At 45.5% G+C, this 22665-nt stretch overlaps 1 protein-coding gene and 1 long non-coding RNA gene across 3 annotated transcripts in view; one reads left to right on the top strand and one right to left on the bottom strand.

Moving 5' to 3' along the window:
- The window catches only part of LOC135401064 (glutamate receptor ionotropic, kainate 2-like), a 259479-nt gene that overhangs the window by 179237 nt on the left and 57577 nt on the right, over positions 1–22665 (bottom strand). The gene's annotated exons all lie outside the window — the stretch shown is intronic.
- LOC135399857 (uncharacterized) lies at positions 17427–18381 on the top strand. The gene is made up of 3 exons (XR_010424432.1): positions 17427–17566; positions 18178–18249; positions 18310–18381. It is a non-coding gene; the product is annotated as an uncharacterized LOC135399857 (long non-coding RNA).

Below are 22665 nucleotides of genomic sequence, written 5' to 3'. Positions count from 1 at the left end.
CTATACCTTACCTACGCAAAGGCAGTAGCATACAATGCACTCAAAATCACTATTATCACAAAAGCTGTAGACAAGTGTGACTTTGTGTATTGAATCATCGAATTAAAATATTACAAACAGTGCGTTAAACACATGCGATCAGAGAGGCCTCCTCCACCCCTTTAACCGCCAATCAGAAGACAAAACGGAAGTTACGTCACGTGGGTATTTTCGTCCCGCTTCCCATATGGCTGGCAGATATGGCGCAGCGTGGATTATATTTTCCTACCCGGAAGAGCTCATTGTCGAAGTAAAATGTCACACGCGCCCTTATGACAAATCACTGCCTTCGTATAAAGATACGCCGATGCAAAGAAACAGTTCGTCTGAAACTCTAGCCTTCGTAGAAGCAGACATGTGGGAACAAGAATGTTCACCGCAATTAATAGCCGCGCTCCGCTGTCGTTCGCCATCTTGTCAGGCGCGCTCTCAGAAACTCTCGTTTTTGACGGGACGTCTCTGTGGGGAATAGGGGAATTGCGCGCGGAGGTGATTTCGCGTATACGCGGCATGCGTGCGATTGACAATCCGCAAGCGCGTTTCGCACATCTGTGTCGCATGCGGGTTCCCTGCATATAACAGTTCTTAAAGGTATGGCACATTGTTCCCGTCATGATGCAACACTTAGAGGTGCATCAGTGACCTCTGACGCCGGAAAAATAAGAATCACGTCCGCAATGTAACCTCATATCTGCTCATCTAATGTCCCACACGTAAGGGGATAGGGTAGTACTCCCCAACGCTGAAACACGCACCCCATGCCATCGTCATCACCTGTCTGTTAGTGTTGTTGCTGCTGCATGCCGTGAATGCCTACAGCGCCTGTCAAAGTTAATAATAACACTGGGAAAAAATGCTGTCTCATTTCCAAGCGCTAAAACAGCCACCCTGGGGGCACTGGGGGAATGTTAAGTGAACAAAATCCTTGCGTTAAAGAATAGAATAATTTTGTTCAATTAAGACTTCCTCATCACCCCAAAGGTTTCTGTAATGGCGATCGGGAACGTGACCACATTTTTTTTTCAGTGTTATTATTATCTATGACGGGAGCTGTACGTGCTATTCGAAATTGTAAAACCCCACTTCATCGTCAAAATATAGTTGTTGTTGTTGTTGCTGCTGCTGCTGCTGCTGTTCTTATTGTGAAACAAGATAGCAGCAGGGAACGAAACACGGACATCCAAGATTCTACAGCAGCGTATGCGCCCTCCTTGCGGATAAGAATGAAAAGGCAAGAAAGAAAAAAAAATCTCCAGTGTTACAGTGTACGAAGCAGGCAAGAAAAATTGATGTATTCCGTCAAAATCTTTGATGCGGAAACGCAGTCATCACTGCATGTAGCTCAACCGCAATGACAAGAACACGCTCCATTCAGTTCCCTCTCTGCCACTTGTCCCCCCTTCCTTCACTATATATAAGTCCCACGCTCCTAGCCCTGTTCTTAGCAAATCGGCTGGTGAACTTGTTTAAAAGAGAAGAAAGCCCCATGAAAAAAGAAGGACGACGAAAAGAATTGAAAAACCATGCTGCTATCACGACAAAAGGAAACGCAAATTCAAATCTCAGTATCTCGAGTAGCCTTTATGGAATCTAAGGGTGAAGTGCGAAACACACCATGCAGCGATTTAAAACAGCTGTTTCCTTTCCCCCGTCTTTTGTTTGGAAGACGCTTTTGGAGTCTTGTTTTCTTCTTCTTCTTCAAAACGTCAGAGGAGAGGAATGAGGATCTTAAATATCGGAGCGCGGTATGAATCTTTTCAGACGGCTCAATCGAGGCAACATTACAAAACGAAAGGACGAAAAGCGAAGCGTCGCTCAATTTCCTCCGTCGCAGATTATCGTCGGCTTGCAAATGATTCCAGAGCCGGTATCTCCGCTCGATTTCTTTGCGCTTGTGCTTAGAAGGCGATATAGGTTAATCTTTCGTGTGTGCGCGATGATTTCAAGAAGAGCAAGTAGGCGAACACACAGCTGAGAGCAGCTGCAGCGAAGCTCGGTTTTCATGGTGATCAAAGTGATGACGTTGTATTGATGCAGAATGCATTGTACAAACAGGGAGTGAAGGTATACAAGGCGTTCGTTCGTCCGTCCGTCCTTGGTGGTGTCCCGTAAAGGGTGCTTTCACTGCACTGGCGTAAGGTACGTTGCTGACACTTGCGACGCAGTACACAAAAGGACGAGATAGACGATGTCGCACACTTTTCAACCACTGTTTTACTATTGAATCAAAGAAAATACATCAAGATATCCGAACGAGATACACCCCACCAGGTTGCCTCCTCTACCCTCTCTCTCACCCAAACCGCGTGCCTTACGAGTGCCGCGTACGTAACCGTGTGTTTTGTGTACGTAACCGCGTGTGTAAGTGTTTTGTGTTGTGGCGCAGGTTGTTTTACAAAACACCCTTCTAAATTGTGTATTCTACAAAAAGCACCATTCCAAAGGCGTATTTCACAGCAAACACCATTTCAAAGGCGTGCATTTCGTTTAACACGCCGCTCCAGATGGATTAAAGACGTTAACATTGCGTTGAGTTTGACGTAAAACACAGGACGAGAAGAACACACGACAGACTCACGTCCTGTGTTTTACCTCAAACTTAGGGCAATGTTTACCAGCGGCACGGCCGAGCGGGTTAAGGCGTCCCGCTTGTTGGTGGTAGCCAAGGACGTGCTGAAGACTGGGAGGTGCTCAGCTCGAATTCTACCACCGGCTGTGCTGTCTGAGGTTTTCCCTGGGTTTTCCGAAGATTTTCCGGACGAATGTCGGCACAGTCCCCATGAAGTCGACCCAGGACGCACACTAACCCCCCCTGTCCCCCACTCCTTCCTGCTGTCCTCTCTCCATCTGTCCACATCTGTACGCCGCTCATAGGCACAGTTGCTTCGCGGCGCTAACACTGAATCAAACAAAAAAGGCAGTGTTAACGTCATCAAGCCAACATCATGCTAGCCTACCTACTCCTCTTATGCTTCAGCTGGATGTTCAAACGCCATTTTCAACACTGATACTACATCTCGCAGTAACCATGTTGCCCTCGGCAAGGTGCTGGGACCCTGATCCAGTCGCGCTCATATGTATCAAGGTCTCCGTCAATGTTTTGAGTTTCTGTCATCAACCGGCTTCTCCGTCATGCTTTGATCGACGGAACCGCCAATTTCCACCATAATTTTTCATTATCTACAATTGGCACCCAGCTTGCTGGCCGGCATCAGCCCCATCTCATCATCATTTCTTTTTTTTTATGTGTGTGTGTGTGTGTGGGTGCGTGCGTGCGTGCGTACGTGGTAGAGTGTGCAGAATCAAAAAAGGGTGCTCATTGGCAAAAGCAACCTGGTGTAGAAAACTGCTTACGCCTCTTCCTGGCACCCTTTGCGAACAGGCGTAAGGGTCCTTCGCTGTTATGATCGAATATGCTGATAGTGAAGCGGGCCACACGGAGTCGCGTAGATACATGCCTCCAGAAAATAGTGATGTGTTTTAGTTCAAAATGGAAAAGGCCGGAGCATAGAAAGGAAGACGACTAAATGAACGAGCCGAGGTGTGAGCCTGTGTGCGGTAGGTACATCATCTACTTCAGCGTCACCAGCTGAAACATTCCCGAACAAGAAGTCACGCAGCACAAAACTAGAATCAAGGTGTTCCAACTGCGGTAACACCTAGCAAAGCGAAATGTGTTCAAGTAGTACTTGGCAGTACAAAGAACGCTTGGATACTGAAGCGAGCCACCCGAAAATAAACTGACTATCCGCAAGGAAACTAAACAGTGGGTTGAAGCCGGGCCACCAAGGTCGGCGCTTCCAAAATATAGTTTGTGCCTTGAAAGTGCATTATGTGTGTTTTCACCCTAGGGCGCCATTAGTTTAATTGGGTCAGAATAGGAGAGCACGGCAGCGTAACAGCGGAACGAAGAAATAGGACGCCCACATGCACCAGAAATTTGTCGGTTGTGGTTCGGGCACACAGAAAGGAAAGAAATTGTTTCAAAAGAGTAGTCAAAATCGTATTCACGAGAGTTCATCTGTGGGGCCTAATTTTACCTTCTCATAAACCGCAATAGTAACTAATGAAGAGTCAGTCCCTGCTCCACGAGGCGAGGTTTACAATATAGACTCAGTCTTTCCATTTCCGACACGAGTGCTGTAATGTAAAATCACGATATAGCGCACAAATGCAGGTAACCGCCTTTACATTGATCAGGCATAGACTAACCGCTGCACGCACTCTTGTAAACAGATTTTCTTAGGAAATGCGGGCTTCCCAAAGAAGATATTTTGCGTGGCAGTTCTTGAAGGCTGTATGCTGTTCATATCGCGCGATAAGAAACAAACAAACATATACAGGGTGTTTATTTTTATTCGCTGCAAAATTTTTTACTAAAAACCTAGCAGAGCAAAATAGATGCCGTGTTGCAGTTGAGTTCTAGGCCAGGCTGACATCCTCTCGAAGAAAGTATGCAACTACAAGATGACTAATTACCTAAAATTCATTAATTAACTCTTTAATTAGTGGATGTCGGGTATAAGTGGGTGATCAGAATAAGAGACTATTCTAGTTGAAAGCCATTCCACGTTTAAAAAATCCTGAAACACGCACCTGCGTTCGCCAACATCAACATCAACATCCATCCCGAAATTCTGATACGCAAATGAGCCTAAACTGATAACGCGCGCCTGAGATGCGCATCACCTTCGCCGACGGAGGCTTACATCTTGGCGGGAAAGCGGTTTACCTGGCCCTCAGATCGGCACCTACTCCAATCATCTCAATCGCTCCAAATCACGTGGCCCTCTGACGTGGAATAAGGACTGTACCACCTGCGTTCCATGTCGCCGCGGTTTCGGTTCCGGTTTCGGCTCATTTGGATTTCAAAATTCCGGGGTGGATATCTTCACGCACGTGCGTGTTTTAGGATGTTTTAAAGGTGCACTCTTAAAAAAAAAGGGGTGTACTTTAAATCCTTTTTCTTGCCACATATATCACTCCGTTTTGGAGAGTACAATTACACTTAAAAAGGAGTCTTCTCAGGAGTAAGGGAGTAATGTTACTCCCTTGTGGGAGTGAGGAGACTCCTTTTTGCGAGTAATTGTAGTCTCCAAAAGGGAGTGCTATATGTGGCAAGAAAAAGGAGTGAAAGAACACCCTTTTTTTTAAGAGTGCGGAATGGCTTTCAACTACGATGGTCTCCCATTCTGATCCCCCGCTTTTGCACGAAATCCCCTAATTAAAGAGTTCATTAATGAATTTTAGGTAATTAGCCACCTTGTAGTTGCGTACTTTCTTCGAGGGGATGTCAGCTTGGCCGTAGAACTCAACTGCGAAAACGGCATCTATTTTTCTCTGTTAGTTTTCTTAATGAAAATTCTATTTAAGCCTTGTTTTCTTTGAATTTACCAGCTCTCGCCCAATCCTGAAGGTTTCAGAACACGCGACATGACCAGCGAAGAAAACGCATTAGCAGAGCACCGTTTCATTTTTTGGCCGCTTAACCCATAACAACTGAATATGTTCTCCCGTCTTCTGTTCTTGCCAACAGTTCAAGGCACTGATCCCGAAGCATTTTACGACAAAGCCGTGTATGTCGTTGTCTGTTATAAAGCTTTCAAACTCTATCTAAAGTACACAACCGCGCCCATAGTGTTTTTTCTTCTTTCTTCTGTGAGCGGCGCACGCCGGAAATCGATATGGTATACAAGTTCTGGCGAGCCACCATCCTCTCTGTACAGTGTCGCAAAACGTGTCACTGACCGACCTCGTAAACATAAAAAAATGGCAATAAAACTATATAGGAGGTTCAGCTCCCTTCTTCGCAATAATCCGGAAAAATACTCACCAGGAATTGTTTGTGCTTATGAGAAGAGTGAAGACGTACTTTCATCAGTGTGAGCGGATTATTTCTTCGCATGCAGATTTAAAATGCAGGGTAGCTATCTATAAAAGTTTACCGAACATGACTTTGATGTTAATTTTTTCCTCATAGGGATTTGGAGGTTTTTGGTTGTAACTTTACTGATTGCGATGTTGAATCGGTTTAAAATCTAACACCATGAAACGTACCTATTAGAGTTGCACGCGGACACAGGAATTTTCCACCTGCATTGAGTAATTGGTGAGTACGGCGCGTCGGCATGGGCAAACTTTCATAGGCAGCTACCATATAGTTAGGGTTCCGGGATTTCGGAGCTTATTTCTGGGTGTTACCGGAGGATGTTTTTCGGAGTTTATTCTATTTTCAAAAACGGATTTTTTCGGAGTGTATCATTTACAGCTCAGTTAATATCCGAAATTCGGAGAGCACTTGACGACGCACACACAGTTGTGCAGCGAAAACGCAGTTGTCACATTTATTGCTTCAACACTAAAGATACATAACCTTAACAATACATTTCGTGCGACGCACACTGAGGTGTTCCGCAGTTCCGAAAGCACCCTTTCCGTGTGCTCACTGTTACGCGGCAATACTTACATGGGACAACCTCTGCATCGCGATCGAGGGACGATGTGAACTCCTCGAAATCAGGGTACTACTTGACGTAGTCGCAGGGCAGCTTTCGCTTGCGTCCCATCTTGTCGTCAGCACTGTAACTAGTTGCAATTTCAAAAAGACCACTCTGTATGACCATGGTTCGATGCTTATTTTAGTGCGTATGTCACATGTAGGACAAGGAAATCGGAAAACAGGCTAGGGAAAAACCCGGCCGGTGAATCCTCAAGTGGTCGAGATAACCGTCGAAGGAAACGCTAGGTCACAGAAACCATTATTATGTTGCGGTGGGGTCAGTATGCGAGGTCAGAAGAAACCCAGGACACAAAAGGAGGCCATGAACAATAACCCGGTTATTAGGGAAAACATCTGCCAAGCGGAGTTTTTCGGATTAATCCGAATTGCTTAAAATTTTACCGGAGTACGTTTTTCGGATTTTTTCGGATAAATCCGAAAACCCGTAACCCTACATATAGTTTAATAGTATAGTATAGTACAATAAAGCAAAGTGACAGCACTGCAGATACAGAGAACGGAAAGGTTAATAAAACGTTGTGCACAACCATAGAACAAGCATCTTTGTTGTCAAGACAGCGATGTTGTCATTTAAATGTGTCTCGCACGCCCTTTGAAGGAAAACGTCAGTTTGAACAGGGGCACACTCTAAGGGAGAAAAAATGTAGAATTTCCTATCCAAGCTGGTAGAACGACAGTTCCTACTCTGCATTTATACCCAAAAGGTAAAATTGGTTTGAGTAGAAATGACATTTCTACTTTTTTTTTTTTTTCTTAGAGTGTCGTTCCTTGAGAGGTCATCCCGAGTGATAATCGTTTCAGAGCTGACAAGTAAGGTGTAATAAAAGGCGTAATGCGCTCATATTCACGTATTCGTGACCGTGCGGTGGTGTCACGCAAATTTAGCACGTCACATTTTCCAAGGCTAACACGCGCCACCAGTGGAATGCCCAAGTCAAGCAAGCACATGCACAGCAGAAGAACACCACAACATAATAATGGTGAAAAGGAGCACGGCATCCTCATTCGTTTTCCCCAGAGCTGATATCTATCCCGTCATTTTAAAAGCTACTACCAAGCACCAGGGTAATTCTTTCGCGTTGTTGCCCTGCCGTAAATTTTACAGCTTTCGGTTTTTAGTTGTGCCGTCATTAAATGCGGAATTTGCTGGTCCCCGCTTTGTACACGAGCCATATTGCCGAAATTTATGGGCTTCCGCCAAAAAGTTCCAGTCAGGACGGTATACGGCCTCATGCAGATACCAAGTCCCAACACAAATTCTTCATCGTAGAACATATTCTTTGGAGCTCGCAGTTTTCTCTGCTTGTTTCTGAGCACACACACTTAAAAGTTGGTTTGAAGGAATGTGTCAGCCCGACCGGATCGTCAAGAAGAAAGAGAGAGAGAAAGTGAGAAAGGAGGGAGCCAGTTCCCCCGCTTCCTTTTTGACCGACATTCGCGTTATCAATAAAAAGAGGAAAACGCGATAAAAAGAACGACTTTGCGACTTGCAAGTTGCGGTTTTTACTGAAGAGCCCTATTGAAAAATACTTCAGAAAATCTCATGGAAACGTAGCATTCCTTCAGAATTTCTTACAGAAGCGTCTTCGTCTCTCATAATTTCCCACAAAGGATGCAGATTCGAATACCTATCATCACAGGCACAATAAATGTGAAAATATCCTGTGGGATAATTCAGGGTCTGGCCTTGTGATTTCTATAAGAAAACAGCGTGATTCAGAAACAGCGTTTATTCCAACTGCCAGCAAGTTCGTTAGTCTGCTTTGAAACGTTGAAGCGCATGGATGCAGCTACGCATCTCATGCAAATATCGCCAGCAATTCAGGATTTTCGTCGCTTTTGAGGTATATAGCACGTGTGTGTGTGTGGTATATAATCGTCCGTACTACGCATTCTCATTCTTTATGCGTCTTTACCCCTGTTCGCACGTATTCTGTGGATCGGAAGGTAGAATGCAGTGGGATGGTTATAGCAACTGTGCTTTGGGAAAACGGTATGTTACATATTTCTATGCCTATCTCTCACGCACACACATGTTGTTTTAACCGTGCTTTTTAAAGTGCTGTTTCTTCTAGGTTAAACTCGGAAGAAGCGGCAGCGAGCAGAAATTAATTGGATTCGTACGTGGTCGTAACCCATTCTCGTCTCGAGAAAGTTGGATGATGCTTTTACGGAAAAAAGCCTACGCGTTCCCCATGTGCGAAACAAAAAGTTGTCATAATCACATGAAGAAATTTCTTGGTCGTCGCATTGGACATTTCAAGTACGTGTACAATGCGTTGGGTCATGCCTTTCTGAACTTTTGCTGTGCCGCAAATGTTCTGCAACATTCCTTACAGTGACGGCATGCGACTTATTCTCAATACTTCTCAGCAAGTAAGTATGGGACCCTTCAATTATCATACGTGGCAGTGCAGCTTTCTTAGGATGTTTCTTGCAGGGTGGCCCATTACACTTTCTCACAGGCTTTCTTGCGGGTCTCGAGGCCTGTAAGAAATCCTGTGAAAAAGCCTCACAGGCCACCCTGTAAGAAGCCCTGTAAGAAAGCTGCATTGCCCCTGCCTGTAAGAAATCCTCCCTGGAATCCTACAGGATCCCTGTGCGAAACTCTGAGAGAAATTTTGTAAGATTTAGTCTCATAACCTCATAGAAATTCCTTCAGCAGTCTGAGAGATTTCTTTTGTAAGATTTTCTGAAGTATTTTTCAATAGGGAGGGGCGGAACAGAAGTCCTCCGGCCAAGAGCTCCTTTGTAGTTGCCATAGGACGAAGAGGCTGACAAGCAAGAAGGGCAAAAAAATAAGAAAAGAAAGAGACAAAAAGAAAAAACTTTCACTTTCTCTCTGTTTTCTTTGTTCCTTCGCAGCTCATTCATTCAAAGAAGATACGAACATTGCCTCTAATTCTTCACTCGAATATGTGGAGGGGGGGGGGGGGGGGGGGCGATCGAAAGCGATTGGTTACGAGGCCCTCCTCGAGTGTTTGCCTTCGATGTTTGCGCTTAATAAAGCGTCGTCCTTTCTGTCAGTATGTACACCATTTGTTTTCCCTTTCCGTTTGCCTGATTGCTGTCTTAGCCGGCATTGTACTGACGCAATGAGGGGAATTTCCTGCGACGTACACAATGTTGCCTCATTCCTTTATCACAACAACGTCATTCGAAGACACGTCGTAAAATCTGCACATTTGTAAAATGAAAAAAATTTGGGCGAGGAATGAATGCTGAGAGTGAGGGCGATTCCCACCATCGGGCGAAGGGGAAGGGTAAATGTCAATCTGCAACCACTATCGTATTTTCTTAGTAAAAACAACAAACATAACGAAAATGTGGACTACATGTACATGCGACAATACAGAAAGGTGCGCATTAAAGGAGTGGTGACCCGTAGCGCCCACGCGAGGTTCCGCACACCTGTCAAAAACTTTCCAATCTTGGACAGAGCATATCGGAGAGGGGTGTGGGAGGGATAGGCGTACGTCGTGGCGTCACCAGTCTCCCTGGCAGGGCAGATCATGTGACTGGCGACGTAGCCGGCTCAGCTGAGGGAGGCATTAGAGTGTTTTAGTACATCGTACGCAAAGGCGATAACGTACGTAACAGATAGCGTTGGTGGTACTGCGCACTGCGCGAAGCACTCTTTCTCTTATGGGCGTGCGCAGAACCATCAACGCTACCCATTACGTACGCAAAGGTGGTAGCGTACGATGTACCAAAACTCTCTATTCGCTCCGAGATCGAGCGGTGTCGGCGCGCTGCGGAGAAACGATGAACTACTGTAGTGTGGGTAGCTTCATCGCGTCGTCTGCTTTTACACGTTTCTTTTCCGCGTTCAGTACAGTCGGTGGAGCATTAGGGAACCGAACAGTATCATATCATCGCGGTACAAGTGATCTTCCGTTGAATATACACAAAATTACGGAAAAGAACCATCAACTCTGAACATCGGCCGGCGTGTTAGCCACACTAGAAAGGTTACGCTGTCGCCCCCTATAGGTCGATCTCGCAACGAATAGCTGAGAAGAAATAAAGGAAGAAGAACGGCACGGGGACTCGCCGAGTGAGGCCAAGTGTGAGTCAGTAAGGCCAAGTGAGGCTAAGAACATTCATAGAATCTGGAACCTATATAGCTCTTAGCGGAAGCGAAAGCCGACACGAAGGCATAAAAGCTTTCCTGTTTCTTACCTATCTATATCACGGCACCCGCAGTAAGTGAACGATACCGGGATGCTTGAAACTTGAAAAGGAAACTAAAAAAAAAAAAAAAAGAAGCAAAGATATACGTTGCGCACCTCTCTATAATCTCTAAATATTCCGGGAGGATTTTCTTTATGCAGCGGCAATGAAATGAATGACGCGACGAAGTTGCCACCGTGTTTCCGCCTCGTCAGAACTAACTACGCGCTATGCAGGAAAGCTCGACCATCAGGCACGCGAGTAAGTCGTTCTGATGCTCTTTCCAAAACACACTCTGTTTACCAGAACAAAGGTGGTCATAAATAATGCTGCGCAGCGTGGCGTACGAGCGGCAACCGTTCTAGCAAAAAGATGACAAGGCAGCGGAAGATGATGCATAGGCAGGAAGCGCAATGTTCCTGTAGAGACGACAAGGCATGGGTCTCTGCATAAAAATAATAAAGGAATGCGTGCGTATTACAGTATACGCAGTATTTCCTCTGACTCTGATATCCATTCTGACTTTACACAAGATCCAGTGTGGTCTTGCTCGTTTAATAAATGGAGAAGAAGGAACAGGATTACGGTCTTACGAAGATGAAGAAAAATCGCTCCGAGTGAAACTGGAGAACGTTTGCATTTGGTGGGCTTTGCTCCTCTCGGGAGAGATCCGCGTCGTCTGCTCTATCCGTGGGGCATATGGGGTCGAACGCTGTGAAATGCATGCGTTTAAAGGCGATGGCGTCAAGTACAGCGCAGTGCCGTGTATGCCAAAGGGAGTCTGGCCATTAGGAAGAGCCCAAAAAAGAGGCTCGACCTGCCAATCAAACTTAGGCGCATTTCATTGGTTACCGTTTTCCATGGGGGCTGCCATGACACCAAATTTTCTCCAATATGGAGGATGGTTCTTGGAACGGCGAAGCGGAGATTTCGTGACAAAAAATTTTCACAGACTACTTTAATTTCATACTGTGAGTATATATCCTCATGTACGCATCTGCAAAATCAGCTTCAACTTTCGCTCCGCCATCATTATTTACGTGAAAATGGGATCGTCGCTAACGTTAGGCCTAGTTAAGACCGTGATACCAGGAAAATAGCAAGAAGGACGACCCTTATACGTAGGATTTTGCATTATATAATTGCATTTTATTTATACATACATCTTTGCTCATTTTTGAGTCAATGTACTTACATGACGTGATATAAAACCTCATACCGGCTGTCGTCTGCTACGAAGAAGCGGTTGTACCGCCATCCTGGCCAATCACTTCTGCCAGCAACCATTTCTGCAATTCTGAGCCTTCCCAACATGCCTCTCTCCGTGCAGATGGCGTTGATAAAAGTGGGCGCAAAATCCGTCGTTTTGGTCTGTCGCCAGTGATATCCGTTTCAATCCGAATCAATCGAGTATCTCCAAAATGGTGGCACCCAGTAAATAAGGGTGAGGTATAAATACTGGATGGATGTAATAATAGACAACTGTATTTCGACCCGTGATTGGCTAGATACCTTAAAAAGTGGGTGGAGCCTCAGGTATAGGCAGGTCCCATTAATGGCCAGACTCCCTTTGGCATACACGGCACTGGTACAGCGTCTTTATTAGCGACATCTAGTGGATCGCACTTTAGGAAGCATGAGAGAGAGAGATACATGATGACGATGATATGGGGATGACTTCCGCTCACTGGGCAGAATGCTGCCCCATTGCTATTGGGGGGAAGTGAGAGGATGGTGATGAGGATGATGCTGACGACGCTGACGGGGTCTTAGAGGGAGTCGATCAAGGAATTTGATAAAGGGTTGTGGTAGTCTGCGTTCTGCGCCACGCCCCCGCTTTCCATCGGTGGCTCACGCCACGAAAGTGTCGCAAGACGGACATCTGCTTTGCTTTCGTTTGTCCCATGGTCCCAAAATGAGTCTGAGGTCAAGACGTCGGCTGTCAATCCGCGCAAAGTCGTTTGCCAACAAGTGACGCTCCCTCCTGTAGGTGGCACATGCGATGATCACATGGTCCGCGGTCGCTGGTACACCACACTCCGGGCGCAGGGGGCTACTGGCGCACCCTATCTTGTAACGGCAGTACGGCGTAAAGGCAACATTCAGCCATAAGCGATGTAGGAGGGACTTAATGACGCACGGTAAAAATGACGGGAAGCGGCACGAGAATGTTGGGTCCACCATTCCCAGTATCGTACTGACAGGGACATCCCGACGCCATTGTTCGACGGATAAGGAGGCAGTCCAGTCACGAAAAAGGGACCGTCTGTCCCCCCTTGGGAGTACAATCGGGACGCACTTGCGCCGGTGGCGAGCGGCCACTGCCGCAGCGTCGGCAACGTGGTTGCCAGAGATTCCGCAATGACCCGGAATCCGTTGAAAAGCGATGGTATGGTCGTAGGCAGTTATGGACTTCAGTAGGCGTAGAATATTTATCACAAGTGTGGTCAGTGAGCTGCGGAGAGCTACGGTTTTCAGGCATCGAAGAGCTGACTTGGAGTCATTACTACCCATTGGCGTGGGTCGAAGTTGGCCGCATATTGTAAAAACGGAAGGATTCCGTACAGCTCGGCTGAGGTCGAAGAGGTGCGATGGGACAACCGACAGCCCCGGGTGAGCGGTATCGAGGTTATCACAAAAGATGAGGATGACGAAGTTTTCGTTGAGGAGCCATTCGTGAAGACAGTGCAGAATCCGTCATATGCAGTGCCGATGAAATCCATAGTCAGTTGCTGTAGTACGAGGTCGGGGTACCTCCTTTTGTTGTCCGTGATCCCTGGAACAGAGGCGGTGACGCTTGGCGACGGAAGTGTCCACGGGGCCGTGCTTTGAGCCGCGGGGCTGATCGCGAATTTCGGAACACGGGATTTGAATGACATTATACATCCGTGGATCGGCGTGCTTCGCCTTACCCGAAGTTTACGGATGAGCGGGTGGTGGCGATGGTGTGCAATCAGGCGGAGATACTGGCGTACAGTTTCTGTGTTTCGGAGAACTTCAAAAGCCGATGCCACGGGCTTCCGCAACCACTAATCTTGTCTCGGCCCCGCGGGGGACACCGAGGCACACCCGTAGGCTCCGTGCGCGCATAGCATGAAAAAAATCATGTACATATACATATTTTTATATCCCGCAATGAACAAGTTAGTCAGAGACGAAAGTTACGGGAAAGGAACTAAAGCAATAGTAGTTCATTAAATAGGTTGACGGATAATGATTAGAGATGATCGACGTTTCGGAGAAAGCTCCTTCTTCAATATAGAGGTCGACGACGCTGTGTTTTATGTGGGTTTCTTATTTATATCTGTCTTATTATTATATACTATTATATCATATTATCTATTACAGTCAAACTCCTTTACAACGAAACTCAGGGGACAGCAAAAAAAATTCGCAGTAAAGGTATTTTCGTTAAAAAGGTGTTCGCTATAAAGGAGTTTGACTGTATATCTTATCTTATTATATCTTACACATATTTATGCGTGTGTTTCTTTTTAAATTCCGTGTTAGCGCCGCGAAGCAACTGTGGTTATGAGCGGCGTACAGATGTGGATAGATGGAGAGAGGACAGCAGGAAGGAGTAGGGAACAGTAGGGGGGGTCAGTATGTGTCCTGGTTCGAGTTCTGGGGGAACTGTGCTGACATTCGTCTGGAAACCCAGGGAAAACTACAAACAGCAGAGCCAGTGCCGAGATTCGAACCCGCATCGCCTCCCTGACCCGGCGTAGGAGGCAATCATCCTAACGCTACAAATTTTTAGTGCTCCCTTAAATTATAAACTATTTAAAGAAAAAATATGACAAAGTTCACAACGTCGACAATAACTAGCCCTTAGCACTTGCTTATATAGTTTAGCGCGTAATAAATAGTCCCTTTCTCGGTCACACACACACACACAAACACACAGCAGTGCATCCCTCATAAATATGAGGAGACAGGAACCACACATCAAGCGTTAGCTCATGAATTATAATCAGCACTAGCTGCACATCGCCACTGGTAAGAGGACCTTCACTCAAGTACGGAGCATCTCTTTCCAGCCCAGTACACCAAGCAATTCCTATCTGAATACCCCACACATCAAAAGAGACGCACTCTCCTCCCACGGGAGCATAAAGTACGTGCAATAAGAAAGGAAGAACCGATGCAAAACGAGGCATTCTTCGGCTCCGTATGGGGGTAGCATTTGATAGACACGCGTGGGTCCCATTAGTGGAGGACAGAAAGGAAGAACGAGGAGCCCAGAGGGCGCCACGAACGGTCACAATTAATTTGTTTCTAGCCAAGAGGTGCAGGCAACCGCAGCAGAGCGAAATTATTGAGATTAATCGGCAGAATTTGGCTCAAGTTTATTGGAATATATGTGTTCCCGTTGGGATCGTGAAAGGAGAACGAAAAAGGGCGATATGTAAAATTCCGTAATGAACGCGGCTGTTGGAGAAACAGAACGCTGCACTTTGCTTCTGTTCCACTTGCGCTCAGGATATATCAAACGCTTATATCGCGCTTACCGCGCTTATCAAACAGGTGAAAGGTATATAAGGCTTTGCAGTGAGAAATGTGCGCTCTGTCCTGTACCAAACTTAAAAAAAAAAAATCCTTATCGTTATTAAAATCTTTAAATCTTGGAAGATCAAAATCTTCAGGATATTTCCTATCTTCCACCTCTTTGTTACAATTGCAACAATTTCGCGCACAACCACACGGTGTTGACGGTGTTGAATCACCTGATAGTCACGATTTATTTGTTGTTGTTGTTGACGAGATGGGTGTCTCACCTCCGAGATAGCTGTTCACTGCTACGTCACGAGATATCAACATCGACTTTCATCAGGAAAAGTCTCTACGACAATGGGCGACCTGCAGACAAGATGACAGCAGAAAGCACGGGCGAGCTACGAGCTCATTTGACGGCATTAAAGGAGCGCAAAAACACCCACCTCTAGTTCATTGCAAATTAGTTCGAAGGCTCTGTTCATATCGTGGTGGGTGTTATTATAACTCCAAATTTTCATTTGTTACGAAGCTACAATCAAAACAGTAGCGACCTTTTTCTTGTCTATAGGCACTACCTGGCGATGGTCGCGAACCTCGCAGATGTGCGCGCCCCACTGCGGAATGGTTTTGCATTAAGGATATAGTGCAATCAAGAAAGCGAAATAGTCACTGGCAGCGGCTGCAGAGATGTACGGATAATCCGTTGCATCGGTACATTTCCAATTAATGTTGCCAACAACAATTTATTAAAGTTTGCTTTAAAAATGTAGCAAATGCGCACAATGCGACGTACTTGTAAAAGACCAGAGTAACTACGTTCGAAAACCACGGACACGTATTTTAGCGTGTCAAGGTCTTTCCCTTTTATACCTGATCCTCATTTCCAATGTAAGCTAGATAAATGTGTACAGTACATATGCACAACACGCACGCTTATTCTGCTGAACGATTGGCTGCAGCCCTGTCTACTTCTTCTGAATCCCATTGGCCGCTGCCAACGATGGAGTTCTTCGTGGGTGTTATCGATAGCGTTTCTGTGACAAACAGTAGCGCTAAGTAAAATATTTTGGCTCATATAATAATAACAATAATAATAATAATAATAATAATATTAATAAAAATAATAATAGTAATAGTAATAGTAGTAGTAATAATAATAGTAGTAGTAGTAGTAGTAGTAGTAAGTAGTAGCAGTAGATCAATAGATGGAAATAGCTGGAATTGAGAAAATGATACGAAATGTTTCCGCATTAAAAAAAAGACCTAATTTCAATAGCCCCTGTTCTGTATTTAAAATTTTTGAGAAAAAAAGTGAAACAAAGGATGTTCGAGGTAAGAAAAAGGTTCTTCCTCTCTCTCCCTCTCTCAAGAACGAACTCGTCACTCTTTATGTTGCTGCTGTGCGCTCCTTAATGTGTGTGCTGCTCTTTTTGTGCAAATAGGCCAACCTGGGAGCGTGCCCTATGATAATGATAAGACGGAACATCCCGTTTCTCAGTGTACCTTCGAAGCAGGTCTGTGTGGGATGGCGCTTCTTTCTTTATATATTTGAGGAAACCTCAGCCATGTTATTAAAGTCTGTCTTCTCAAACTTTCCTTCCCCCACAATTTCAGAAAATTTCCCTGGAGAGTCGAGAACACCGCGGAGAGGCGCGGACATGAAGAGCACGCACACTGCTTTGGGGAACTCGCAAACTATGCTCGCTCCAAGTGCACCATTTGATGTCATGCGGGAAACGAGAGCTGAGAGCTGACTTCTACGTACACGTCTATGCGAGAGATATTTAAGATACGATTTTAAAAAACACACACGCAAACGCAAAAGGTATGCATGAAATCTACACACATACACACAAATAGAGATACGATGATGAGCACGAAATCAAGCATTTCAAGTGGCACATACTGCTATGGGGTAGCCAGTTCGACTTCGTCGAAACTCACATCCCCATATTTTTTTTCTTTCTTTATCACATCACATCACATCATATATAATCATAACGACCGGATTTCTTCTCCTACACTGTAAAAAAATACTGTGATTTCTACGGGCGTTTAGTAGTATCTGACGACGGCGTGTTACCGTAATCACAAATACTGCGAAAACTACGTAAAACGGTGGCGCCATCATCATGCGCCGGCCAAAAGCTTCAATGCGGAGGCAAGGCCAAGCCAAGTACGGGTCATTGCCGTCATTCACAACAACTAGAGTCACTAAATAAGCGTAGCTTATTTAGTGACTCTAACAACAGCCGGACGCCGAACATCGTGCGCGGACGATCGTTGAGGAAGAAGGACGAAGTGGTCGTTGTAAATCTCGTGAATGCACGTAGCCAGGTAAGCACATTTCTGTTCGCACATCCTGTTCTTTGCGATTTGAGCGTGGTGCACCGTATGCCTTGTTTTTGTTGAACTTATGGGACACCAGTAAATCGTGGCGTTTGCTGTGAGGCTTCTCCCTAGTTTCAGATCTCCGTGTGTCATGCGTCCTGGCTCGTAGGGTGATCAAGGCGCTCTTATTGTAATGTATCGTTGCGGAAGGTGCCCTTGTGTTTTTAACACTCTGATGGGCTACGTTGACCACTGTAGACATGTACATGAAGCGAGCAGAATACCGTGTTGTCATGCATTATGTGTGTACACGGCGGCGAACTATGCAACACTCACAATTTGGGACGTTACAAGAACACATCAGGACGGTCGCCTCGAATCGATTTGCTCTCCAAAACCACGAAAGTATGTCACGTCCATTCGTGCTCGCGTCAGTTCACTACGAATATAGAGATGGTGTCACATATGAAGCAGCACATACGAGAGGGTCATGATCAGATGTCCTTATGAACGCTGCCAGAAGAAGTTCCGTGCCGTCTCCGCGTTTTGTGTGCACCTTCATATGTTCTTCCATTGAAAAAATAAAACAGTGAGTATAATCTCCTTTCTCTTTGCAGTGTTTCGATGCCAGAGCTGACTGATGGGTGCACATGGCTCCTTCGAATGTTCTTCCTTTGAAAAAATAAACAGTGAGTATAACTGCATGTCAAATGCCCTGCTCCCTGTAACAATTTCCTTTCTCTTTGCAGGGTTTTGATGCCAGAGGTGATTGGCGCATTTTCATCACTATGTACATAGAAAATAAATCCCGATGTGACAAACATCACAATGTGTTACGCATGGTCATTACTTAAACTGCTCTCATTGCTACGACTGTATGTAGAAAAAAAAACAAAAAGAGGGGCTCCAGGGATGGGCACAGCACGATAAGGGTACACTACATATGCCGGTTAAAATTACTGGCCAATGCAGTTTTTTTAACGACCACAGCACAGTAATGCTACACGGCGTATGCCTGTTAAAATTACTGGCCAATGCAGTATTTTTCACGGGCACAACTTATACGGTGCCACCGTAAAAAAAACGGCCAATGTTTGGCAGCCAACTTTCCTTGCATTTGCCCGTTTTTTTTACGGTGAAATTTTTTACAGTGTAGTAAACAGTCGCTATAGGCGTAATTTTCGAAGGCCTGATTGGCTGGTCGGCAGCATGATGTAGCCGAGAGATCTGTCTGTCCGTGTGTTGGGTTCACAAATAACTACGCCGACATTCGTCTTACCTACCAGTCGTCGTCTACCGTCTGGGGAAAACCACGGAAAAACACTCCGACACGCGGCCAGTGCCGGGATTTGAGGCTGATTTACTTAGCGTTCATCTTAGCCACTAAGCCACGATAGCAGGATTATAGCATCGAGCGCGTTTCTTCGACGCGATCGAAGAGACACTGTTGCACGAACTGCGGCTACAAAATGTTACAAAAATGCGACCTCGTTGTGTTGTTTGTACGTTTTTGTGTCACCCAAACGTGCAATCTCACCAACCAGACCACCGCATTCACCAGTTAGAAAAATGTTCGGCGTTATAGTTTTTACGAATTATTCGAAATGATTATTTGAACTTGTGTATTATTTATCTGTATCATCAGTTCATCACTATTGGTATTCAAAGCGAATTTAACAATCTACATATGATGCATTTAATGGCTTCATTCCAGGCAGTAGAATGAAGTGGACGCGTACAACGCTATGAGCTCCCAACAGCATAAAACACCATTACCTGCGACTACAGTTGCCCATACGCTGTAGTAGTTGAAGACCGGTCCTTGTGCAACTCTCGACGGACCTCTTTGACACTCTGTGACGCTCTTTGTTTGTTTGTTTTTGGTACATTTAGTTTTTCGCACTCGCGTCTGTATGCCTCACAAAGTGTATAGATTTGTATAGTTTTCCCCTTTCTTCTCTTTCCCCCACCCGCCTTTCCCTTCATTTGTTTTACATACGATGAGCCCTAAGCAATCGTCCTGGAGTAGCCAGTCCGGAGTATACAGTTTGGGGCTAACATCTCCACTTTTTTCTTTTTCCAATGAATCAATCAAGGTGGTCCTTCCAAACAAAAATATTGCTCTTCTCGGACATTGTGATGACACATCCTCCCAGTGAAATCCACCACGCGCGTGCTTTCTAGAGTAGCTCGTCATGACTATAGACCGGCGACATGGACACGTACAGCGCCCATTTATAGCGTATAAACGTAATACGCTGCAGAAACGTTGTCAGTTGTCGTTAATGTTTCTAAACCCCTGCGCATCAACGCCGTATATTGGCGATAATATGTATACGTTTATGACGTACCTGCTCGCTGAACATTAATTAGTTGAAAAGCATAGAGACTCTCACCCTTTCACTTTTCATTCCATTAGAGGGAAGTAAAGAAAACAGCCAGGGGTCCGGAACAGTAGCGAAATGCAGGAAATCCCACCAGTGAAGTCTTCTTTAATACACATCACAAGCTTTCATGCAGTAGACTACATTTCTTCAGGTACCTGATGGTGCGTATACAGGTGTCTACTACATGAAAGCTTGTGTATATTAAAGAAGGCATCACTGTCGTATTCTCATTCCATTTGTATAGAGTGCACCAAGTGACACACACACACACACGTACATTGGATGACGCAAAGTGACGTTTTGCGTCTTTCATAAGGTAGGTGTCGTTGGATTGCCGAACTCTTTTAACTTACGGAACCCTGGAGAACACGGAGCATTTGCTGGTCACCTGCCGACGCTTTGATTCTATAGTCGGCAAACACTGAAGAACGCCCTTGCCGAACTTGACAACCGACCTTTTAGTGTTAAGAAGGCACTGGGGAGCGGGCCAAAGCAGCATCAACAACCTGCGCTGTGTGCCTGGCGAACTACCTCAAGGACATAAGTGGTCAAGTAATCTTTTGAATCACTCAATGCTTTCACACATCGAGCGTCATGGAACGACCTACGGTTCCATTTTTTTCTTTCTACTTTAAATATAATCTAATCTAATCAGAATCTTATCTGTTGATATGGTGCGGTTGACACGATATTTCGGAAGCCACGTTATCAACGGTCTGCTACTAACACTTCACTATTGTCAGAATTTATCAAATTTATCGTGGGTCTGCGTAAATGACGTTGACTGTAACAGCCGTTCTATTACCGGAAACACTAACGGAAACGTAACGGAAACGAAATTAAAAGCTGGTATCAGAAACGGATAACGGAAACGAAAATATAGCAGTAACGAAAATGGAAACTGTAACGAAAACACGTCCGTTATCCTTCCCTGTCTATCAGGCGTACGATGCTCGAGACTCTCACGCAACTGGCATTGTGCGTTTCAGGGAGGCTTTCAGTCTGCCACAGAGAACGCAAAATATTCGCGTGCACGGCGCCCTACAGGTGCCGCGTCTCGAAACCCTCGTGCATCAGAAAAGAGAAAATCGCTCCACCAGCCGAGCATCACATATGCGGCAGAATCACTCGACGGCCCCCGTGACTCACATTTGCAATGCAGAGTGGGCAGAGCTACCGTACCCGAGCACACTGAGAGTGCTGACAGGATGTATTATACAAAATGATGCCCCTGTGCAACCGCGAGCCTGGTTGTACAAATGCGCCGGCAGAAATTAAATACCTTCGCCCGATGCAGACAGTGGATCTCGAATCGTTGACGCGCTCGAAATGCAAATTTTTCTGACCCAGATTCGTCAGGTTATTCGTGGTCCTTGTTTAATTAAACTTCAATGTCTCCACTACCAATCCTGCTGATTAGTTTCGTTCATTGGGGATTTGCTACTCTGCAGATGACGAGGCTTCTGAAGGCTTACTTCGAGAGAAACCGCTGATAAAGGGAATGTAACGGGTTACCTGGAGCAGGGTTGGATTTTTAACCAATATCGGAGCGCAAATAGGCGTTTCGTGCGGGCTTTAGTCGTTATGGCCGAGAAATAAAGCCCGCTATATTGCAGTACACTCTTAAAGGACAACGGAAACGAAATTTGTCCATTGCAAAAAGGGGACCGAACAAGGTGTAAATATTATGTAAAATTATGGTGCCACTAGTATTTTGCAAGTACGCTGTGCGGATGGCCATATTTCTGACGATTACGAGAGCGCTGGGCCGCCCACTCGACACGATCGCCCATGGAGCGCGCCAAGCATTGCGGGAAAATCTGAGGAGCGCGTGACGTCAAATATCTCTCGCGCTCCATGTGCGGCTGCACGGTACAAACACGACGAATTCTGAATAACGCCTGAAGATGTTTGATTCGGAGATCTCGTGGAAGTCTGAAGACAATATATCCTATGAGAGATGGGTTCGTACATGCTTCTTCGTCTTCGTTCTTTCCCCGTAGCAGGAATTAGACGTACGCCGAAACACCAAATGAAATGAAGCGAAATGAAAGTCAGGAACTCCAACAGGAGAGCCAACGTGCGTCACTTCCGTGGTCTGCTACGGCGGCGCGGCGACGCTCACCAGGGGCTCAGAGTGCTCCACGGCCGAATTTTATATCGCGATTGTGGCGGCGTTTCAACTAATATACGCAAATCTAAGTCGAATTCCGGATTGTTTTGGTACACATCGCAATATGAGGCAAATAGCTTTGCAGCCTATTTTCGTTTCCGTCGTCCTTTAAAAATGAACTTCACCGCATAGCACGCTCCTAGCCAACCATAATCTCGACTGATATCGTTATCTGCCCAGATTTGTTGAAAACGGGAGGCGTACGCCTTTTTTGTGACAATTCTGAACAGCATAAGTGTCACAAAAAAGGCGTACGCCTCCCATTTTCAACAAATCACGCCAGATAACGATATCATTCGAGGTTATGGTTGGCTAGGAGCGTGCTATGCGGTGAAGCTCATTTTTAAGAGTGTACTGACAAACGTCTTCGTGTCAGACAGAGGTACCGCTGTTGTTTCAGGAAACGAGATCTCGTTGCAGTTGCCAATTCTTATAGTTTGGCATCCGCGGTTCCATTGTTGTTCTGTTTTGAAACTGTTCTAAACAGGACGAAACAAAAAGTACCCGAATCATACACTCTTAAAAATGAACTTCACCTCATAGCA

This window comes from Ornithodoros turicata, chromosome 7, assembly GCF_037126465.1.
Source record: "Ornithodoros turicata isolate Travis chromosome 7, ASM3712646v1, whole genome shotgun sequence".
Taxonomy (NCBI): Eukaryota; Metazoa; Arthropoda; class Arachnida; order Ixodida; family Argasidae; genus Ornithodoros; species Ornithodoros turicata.
This window is presented reverse-complemented; position numbering and strand designations above follow the sequence as displayed.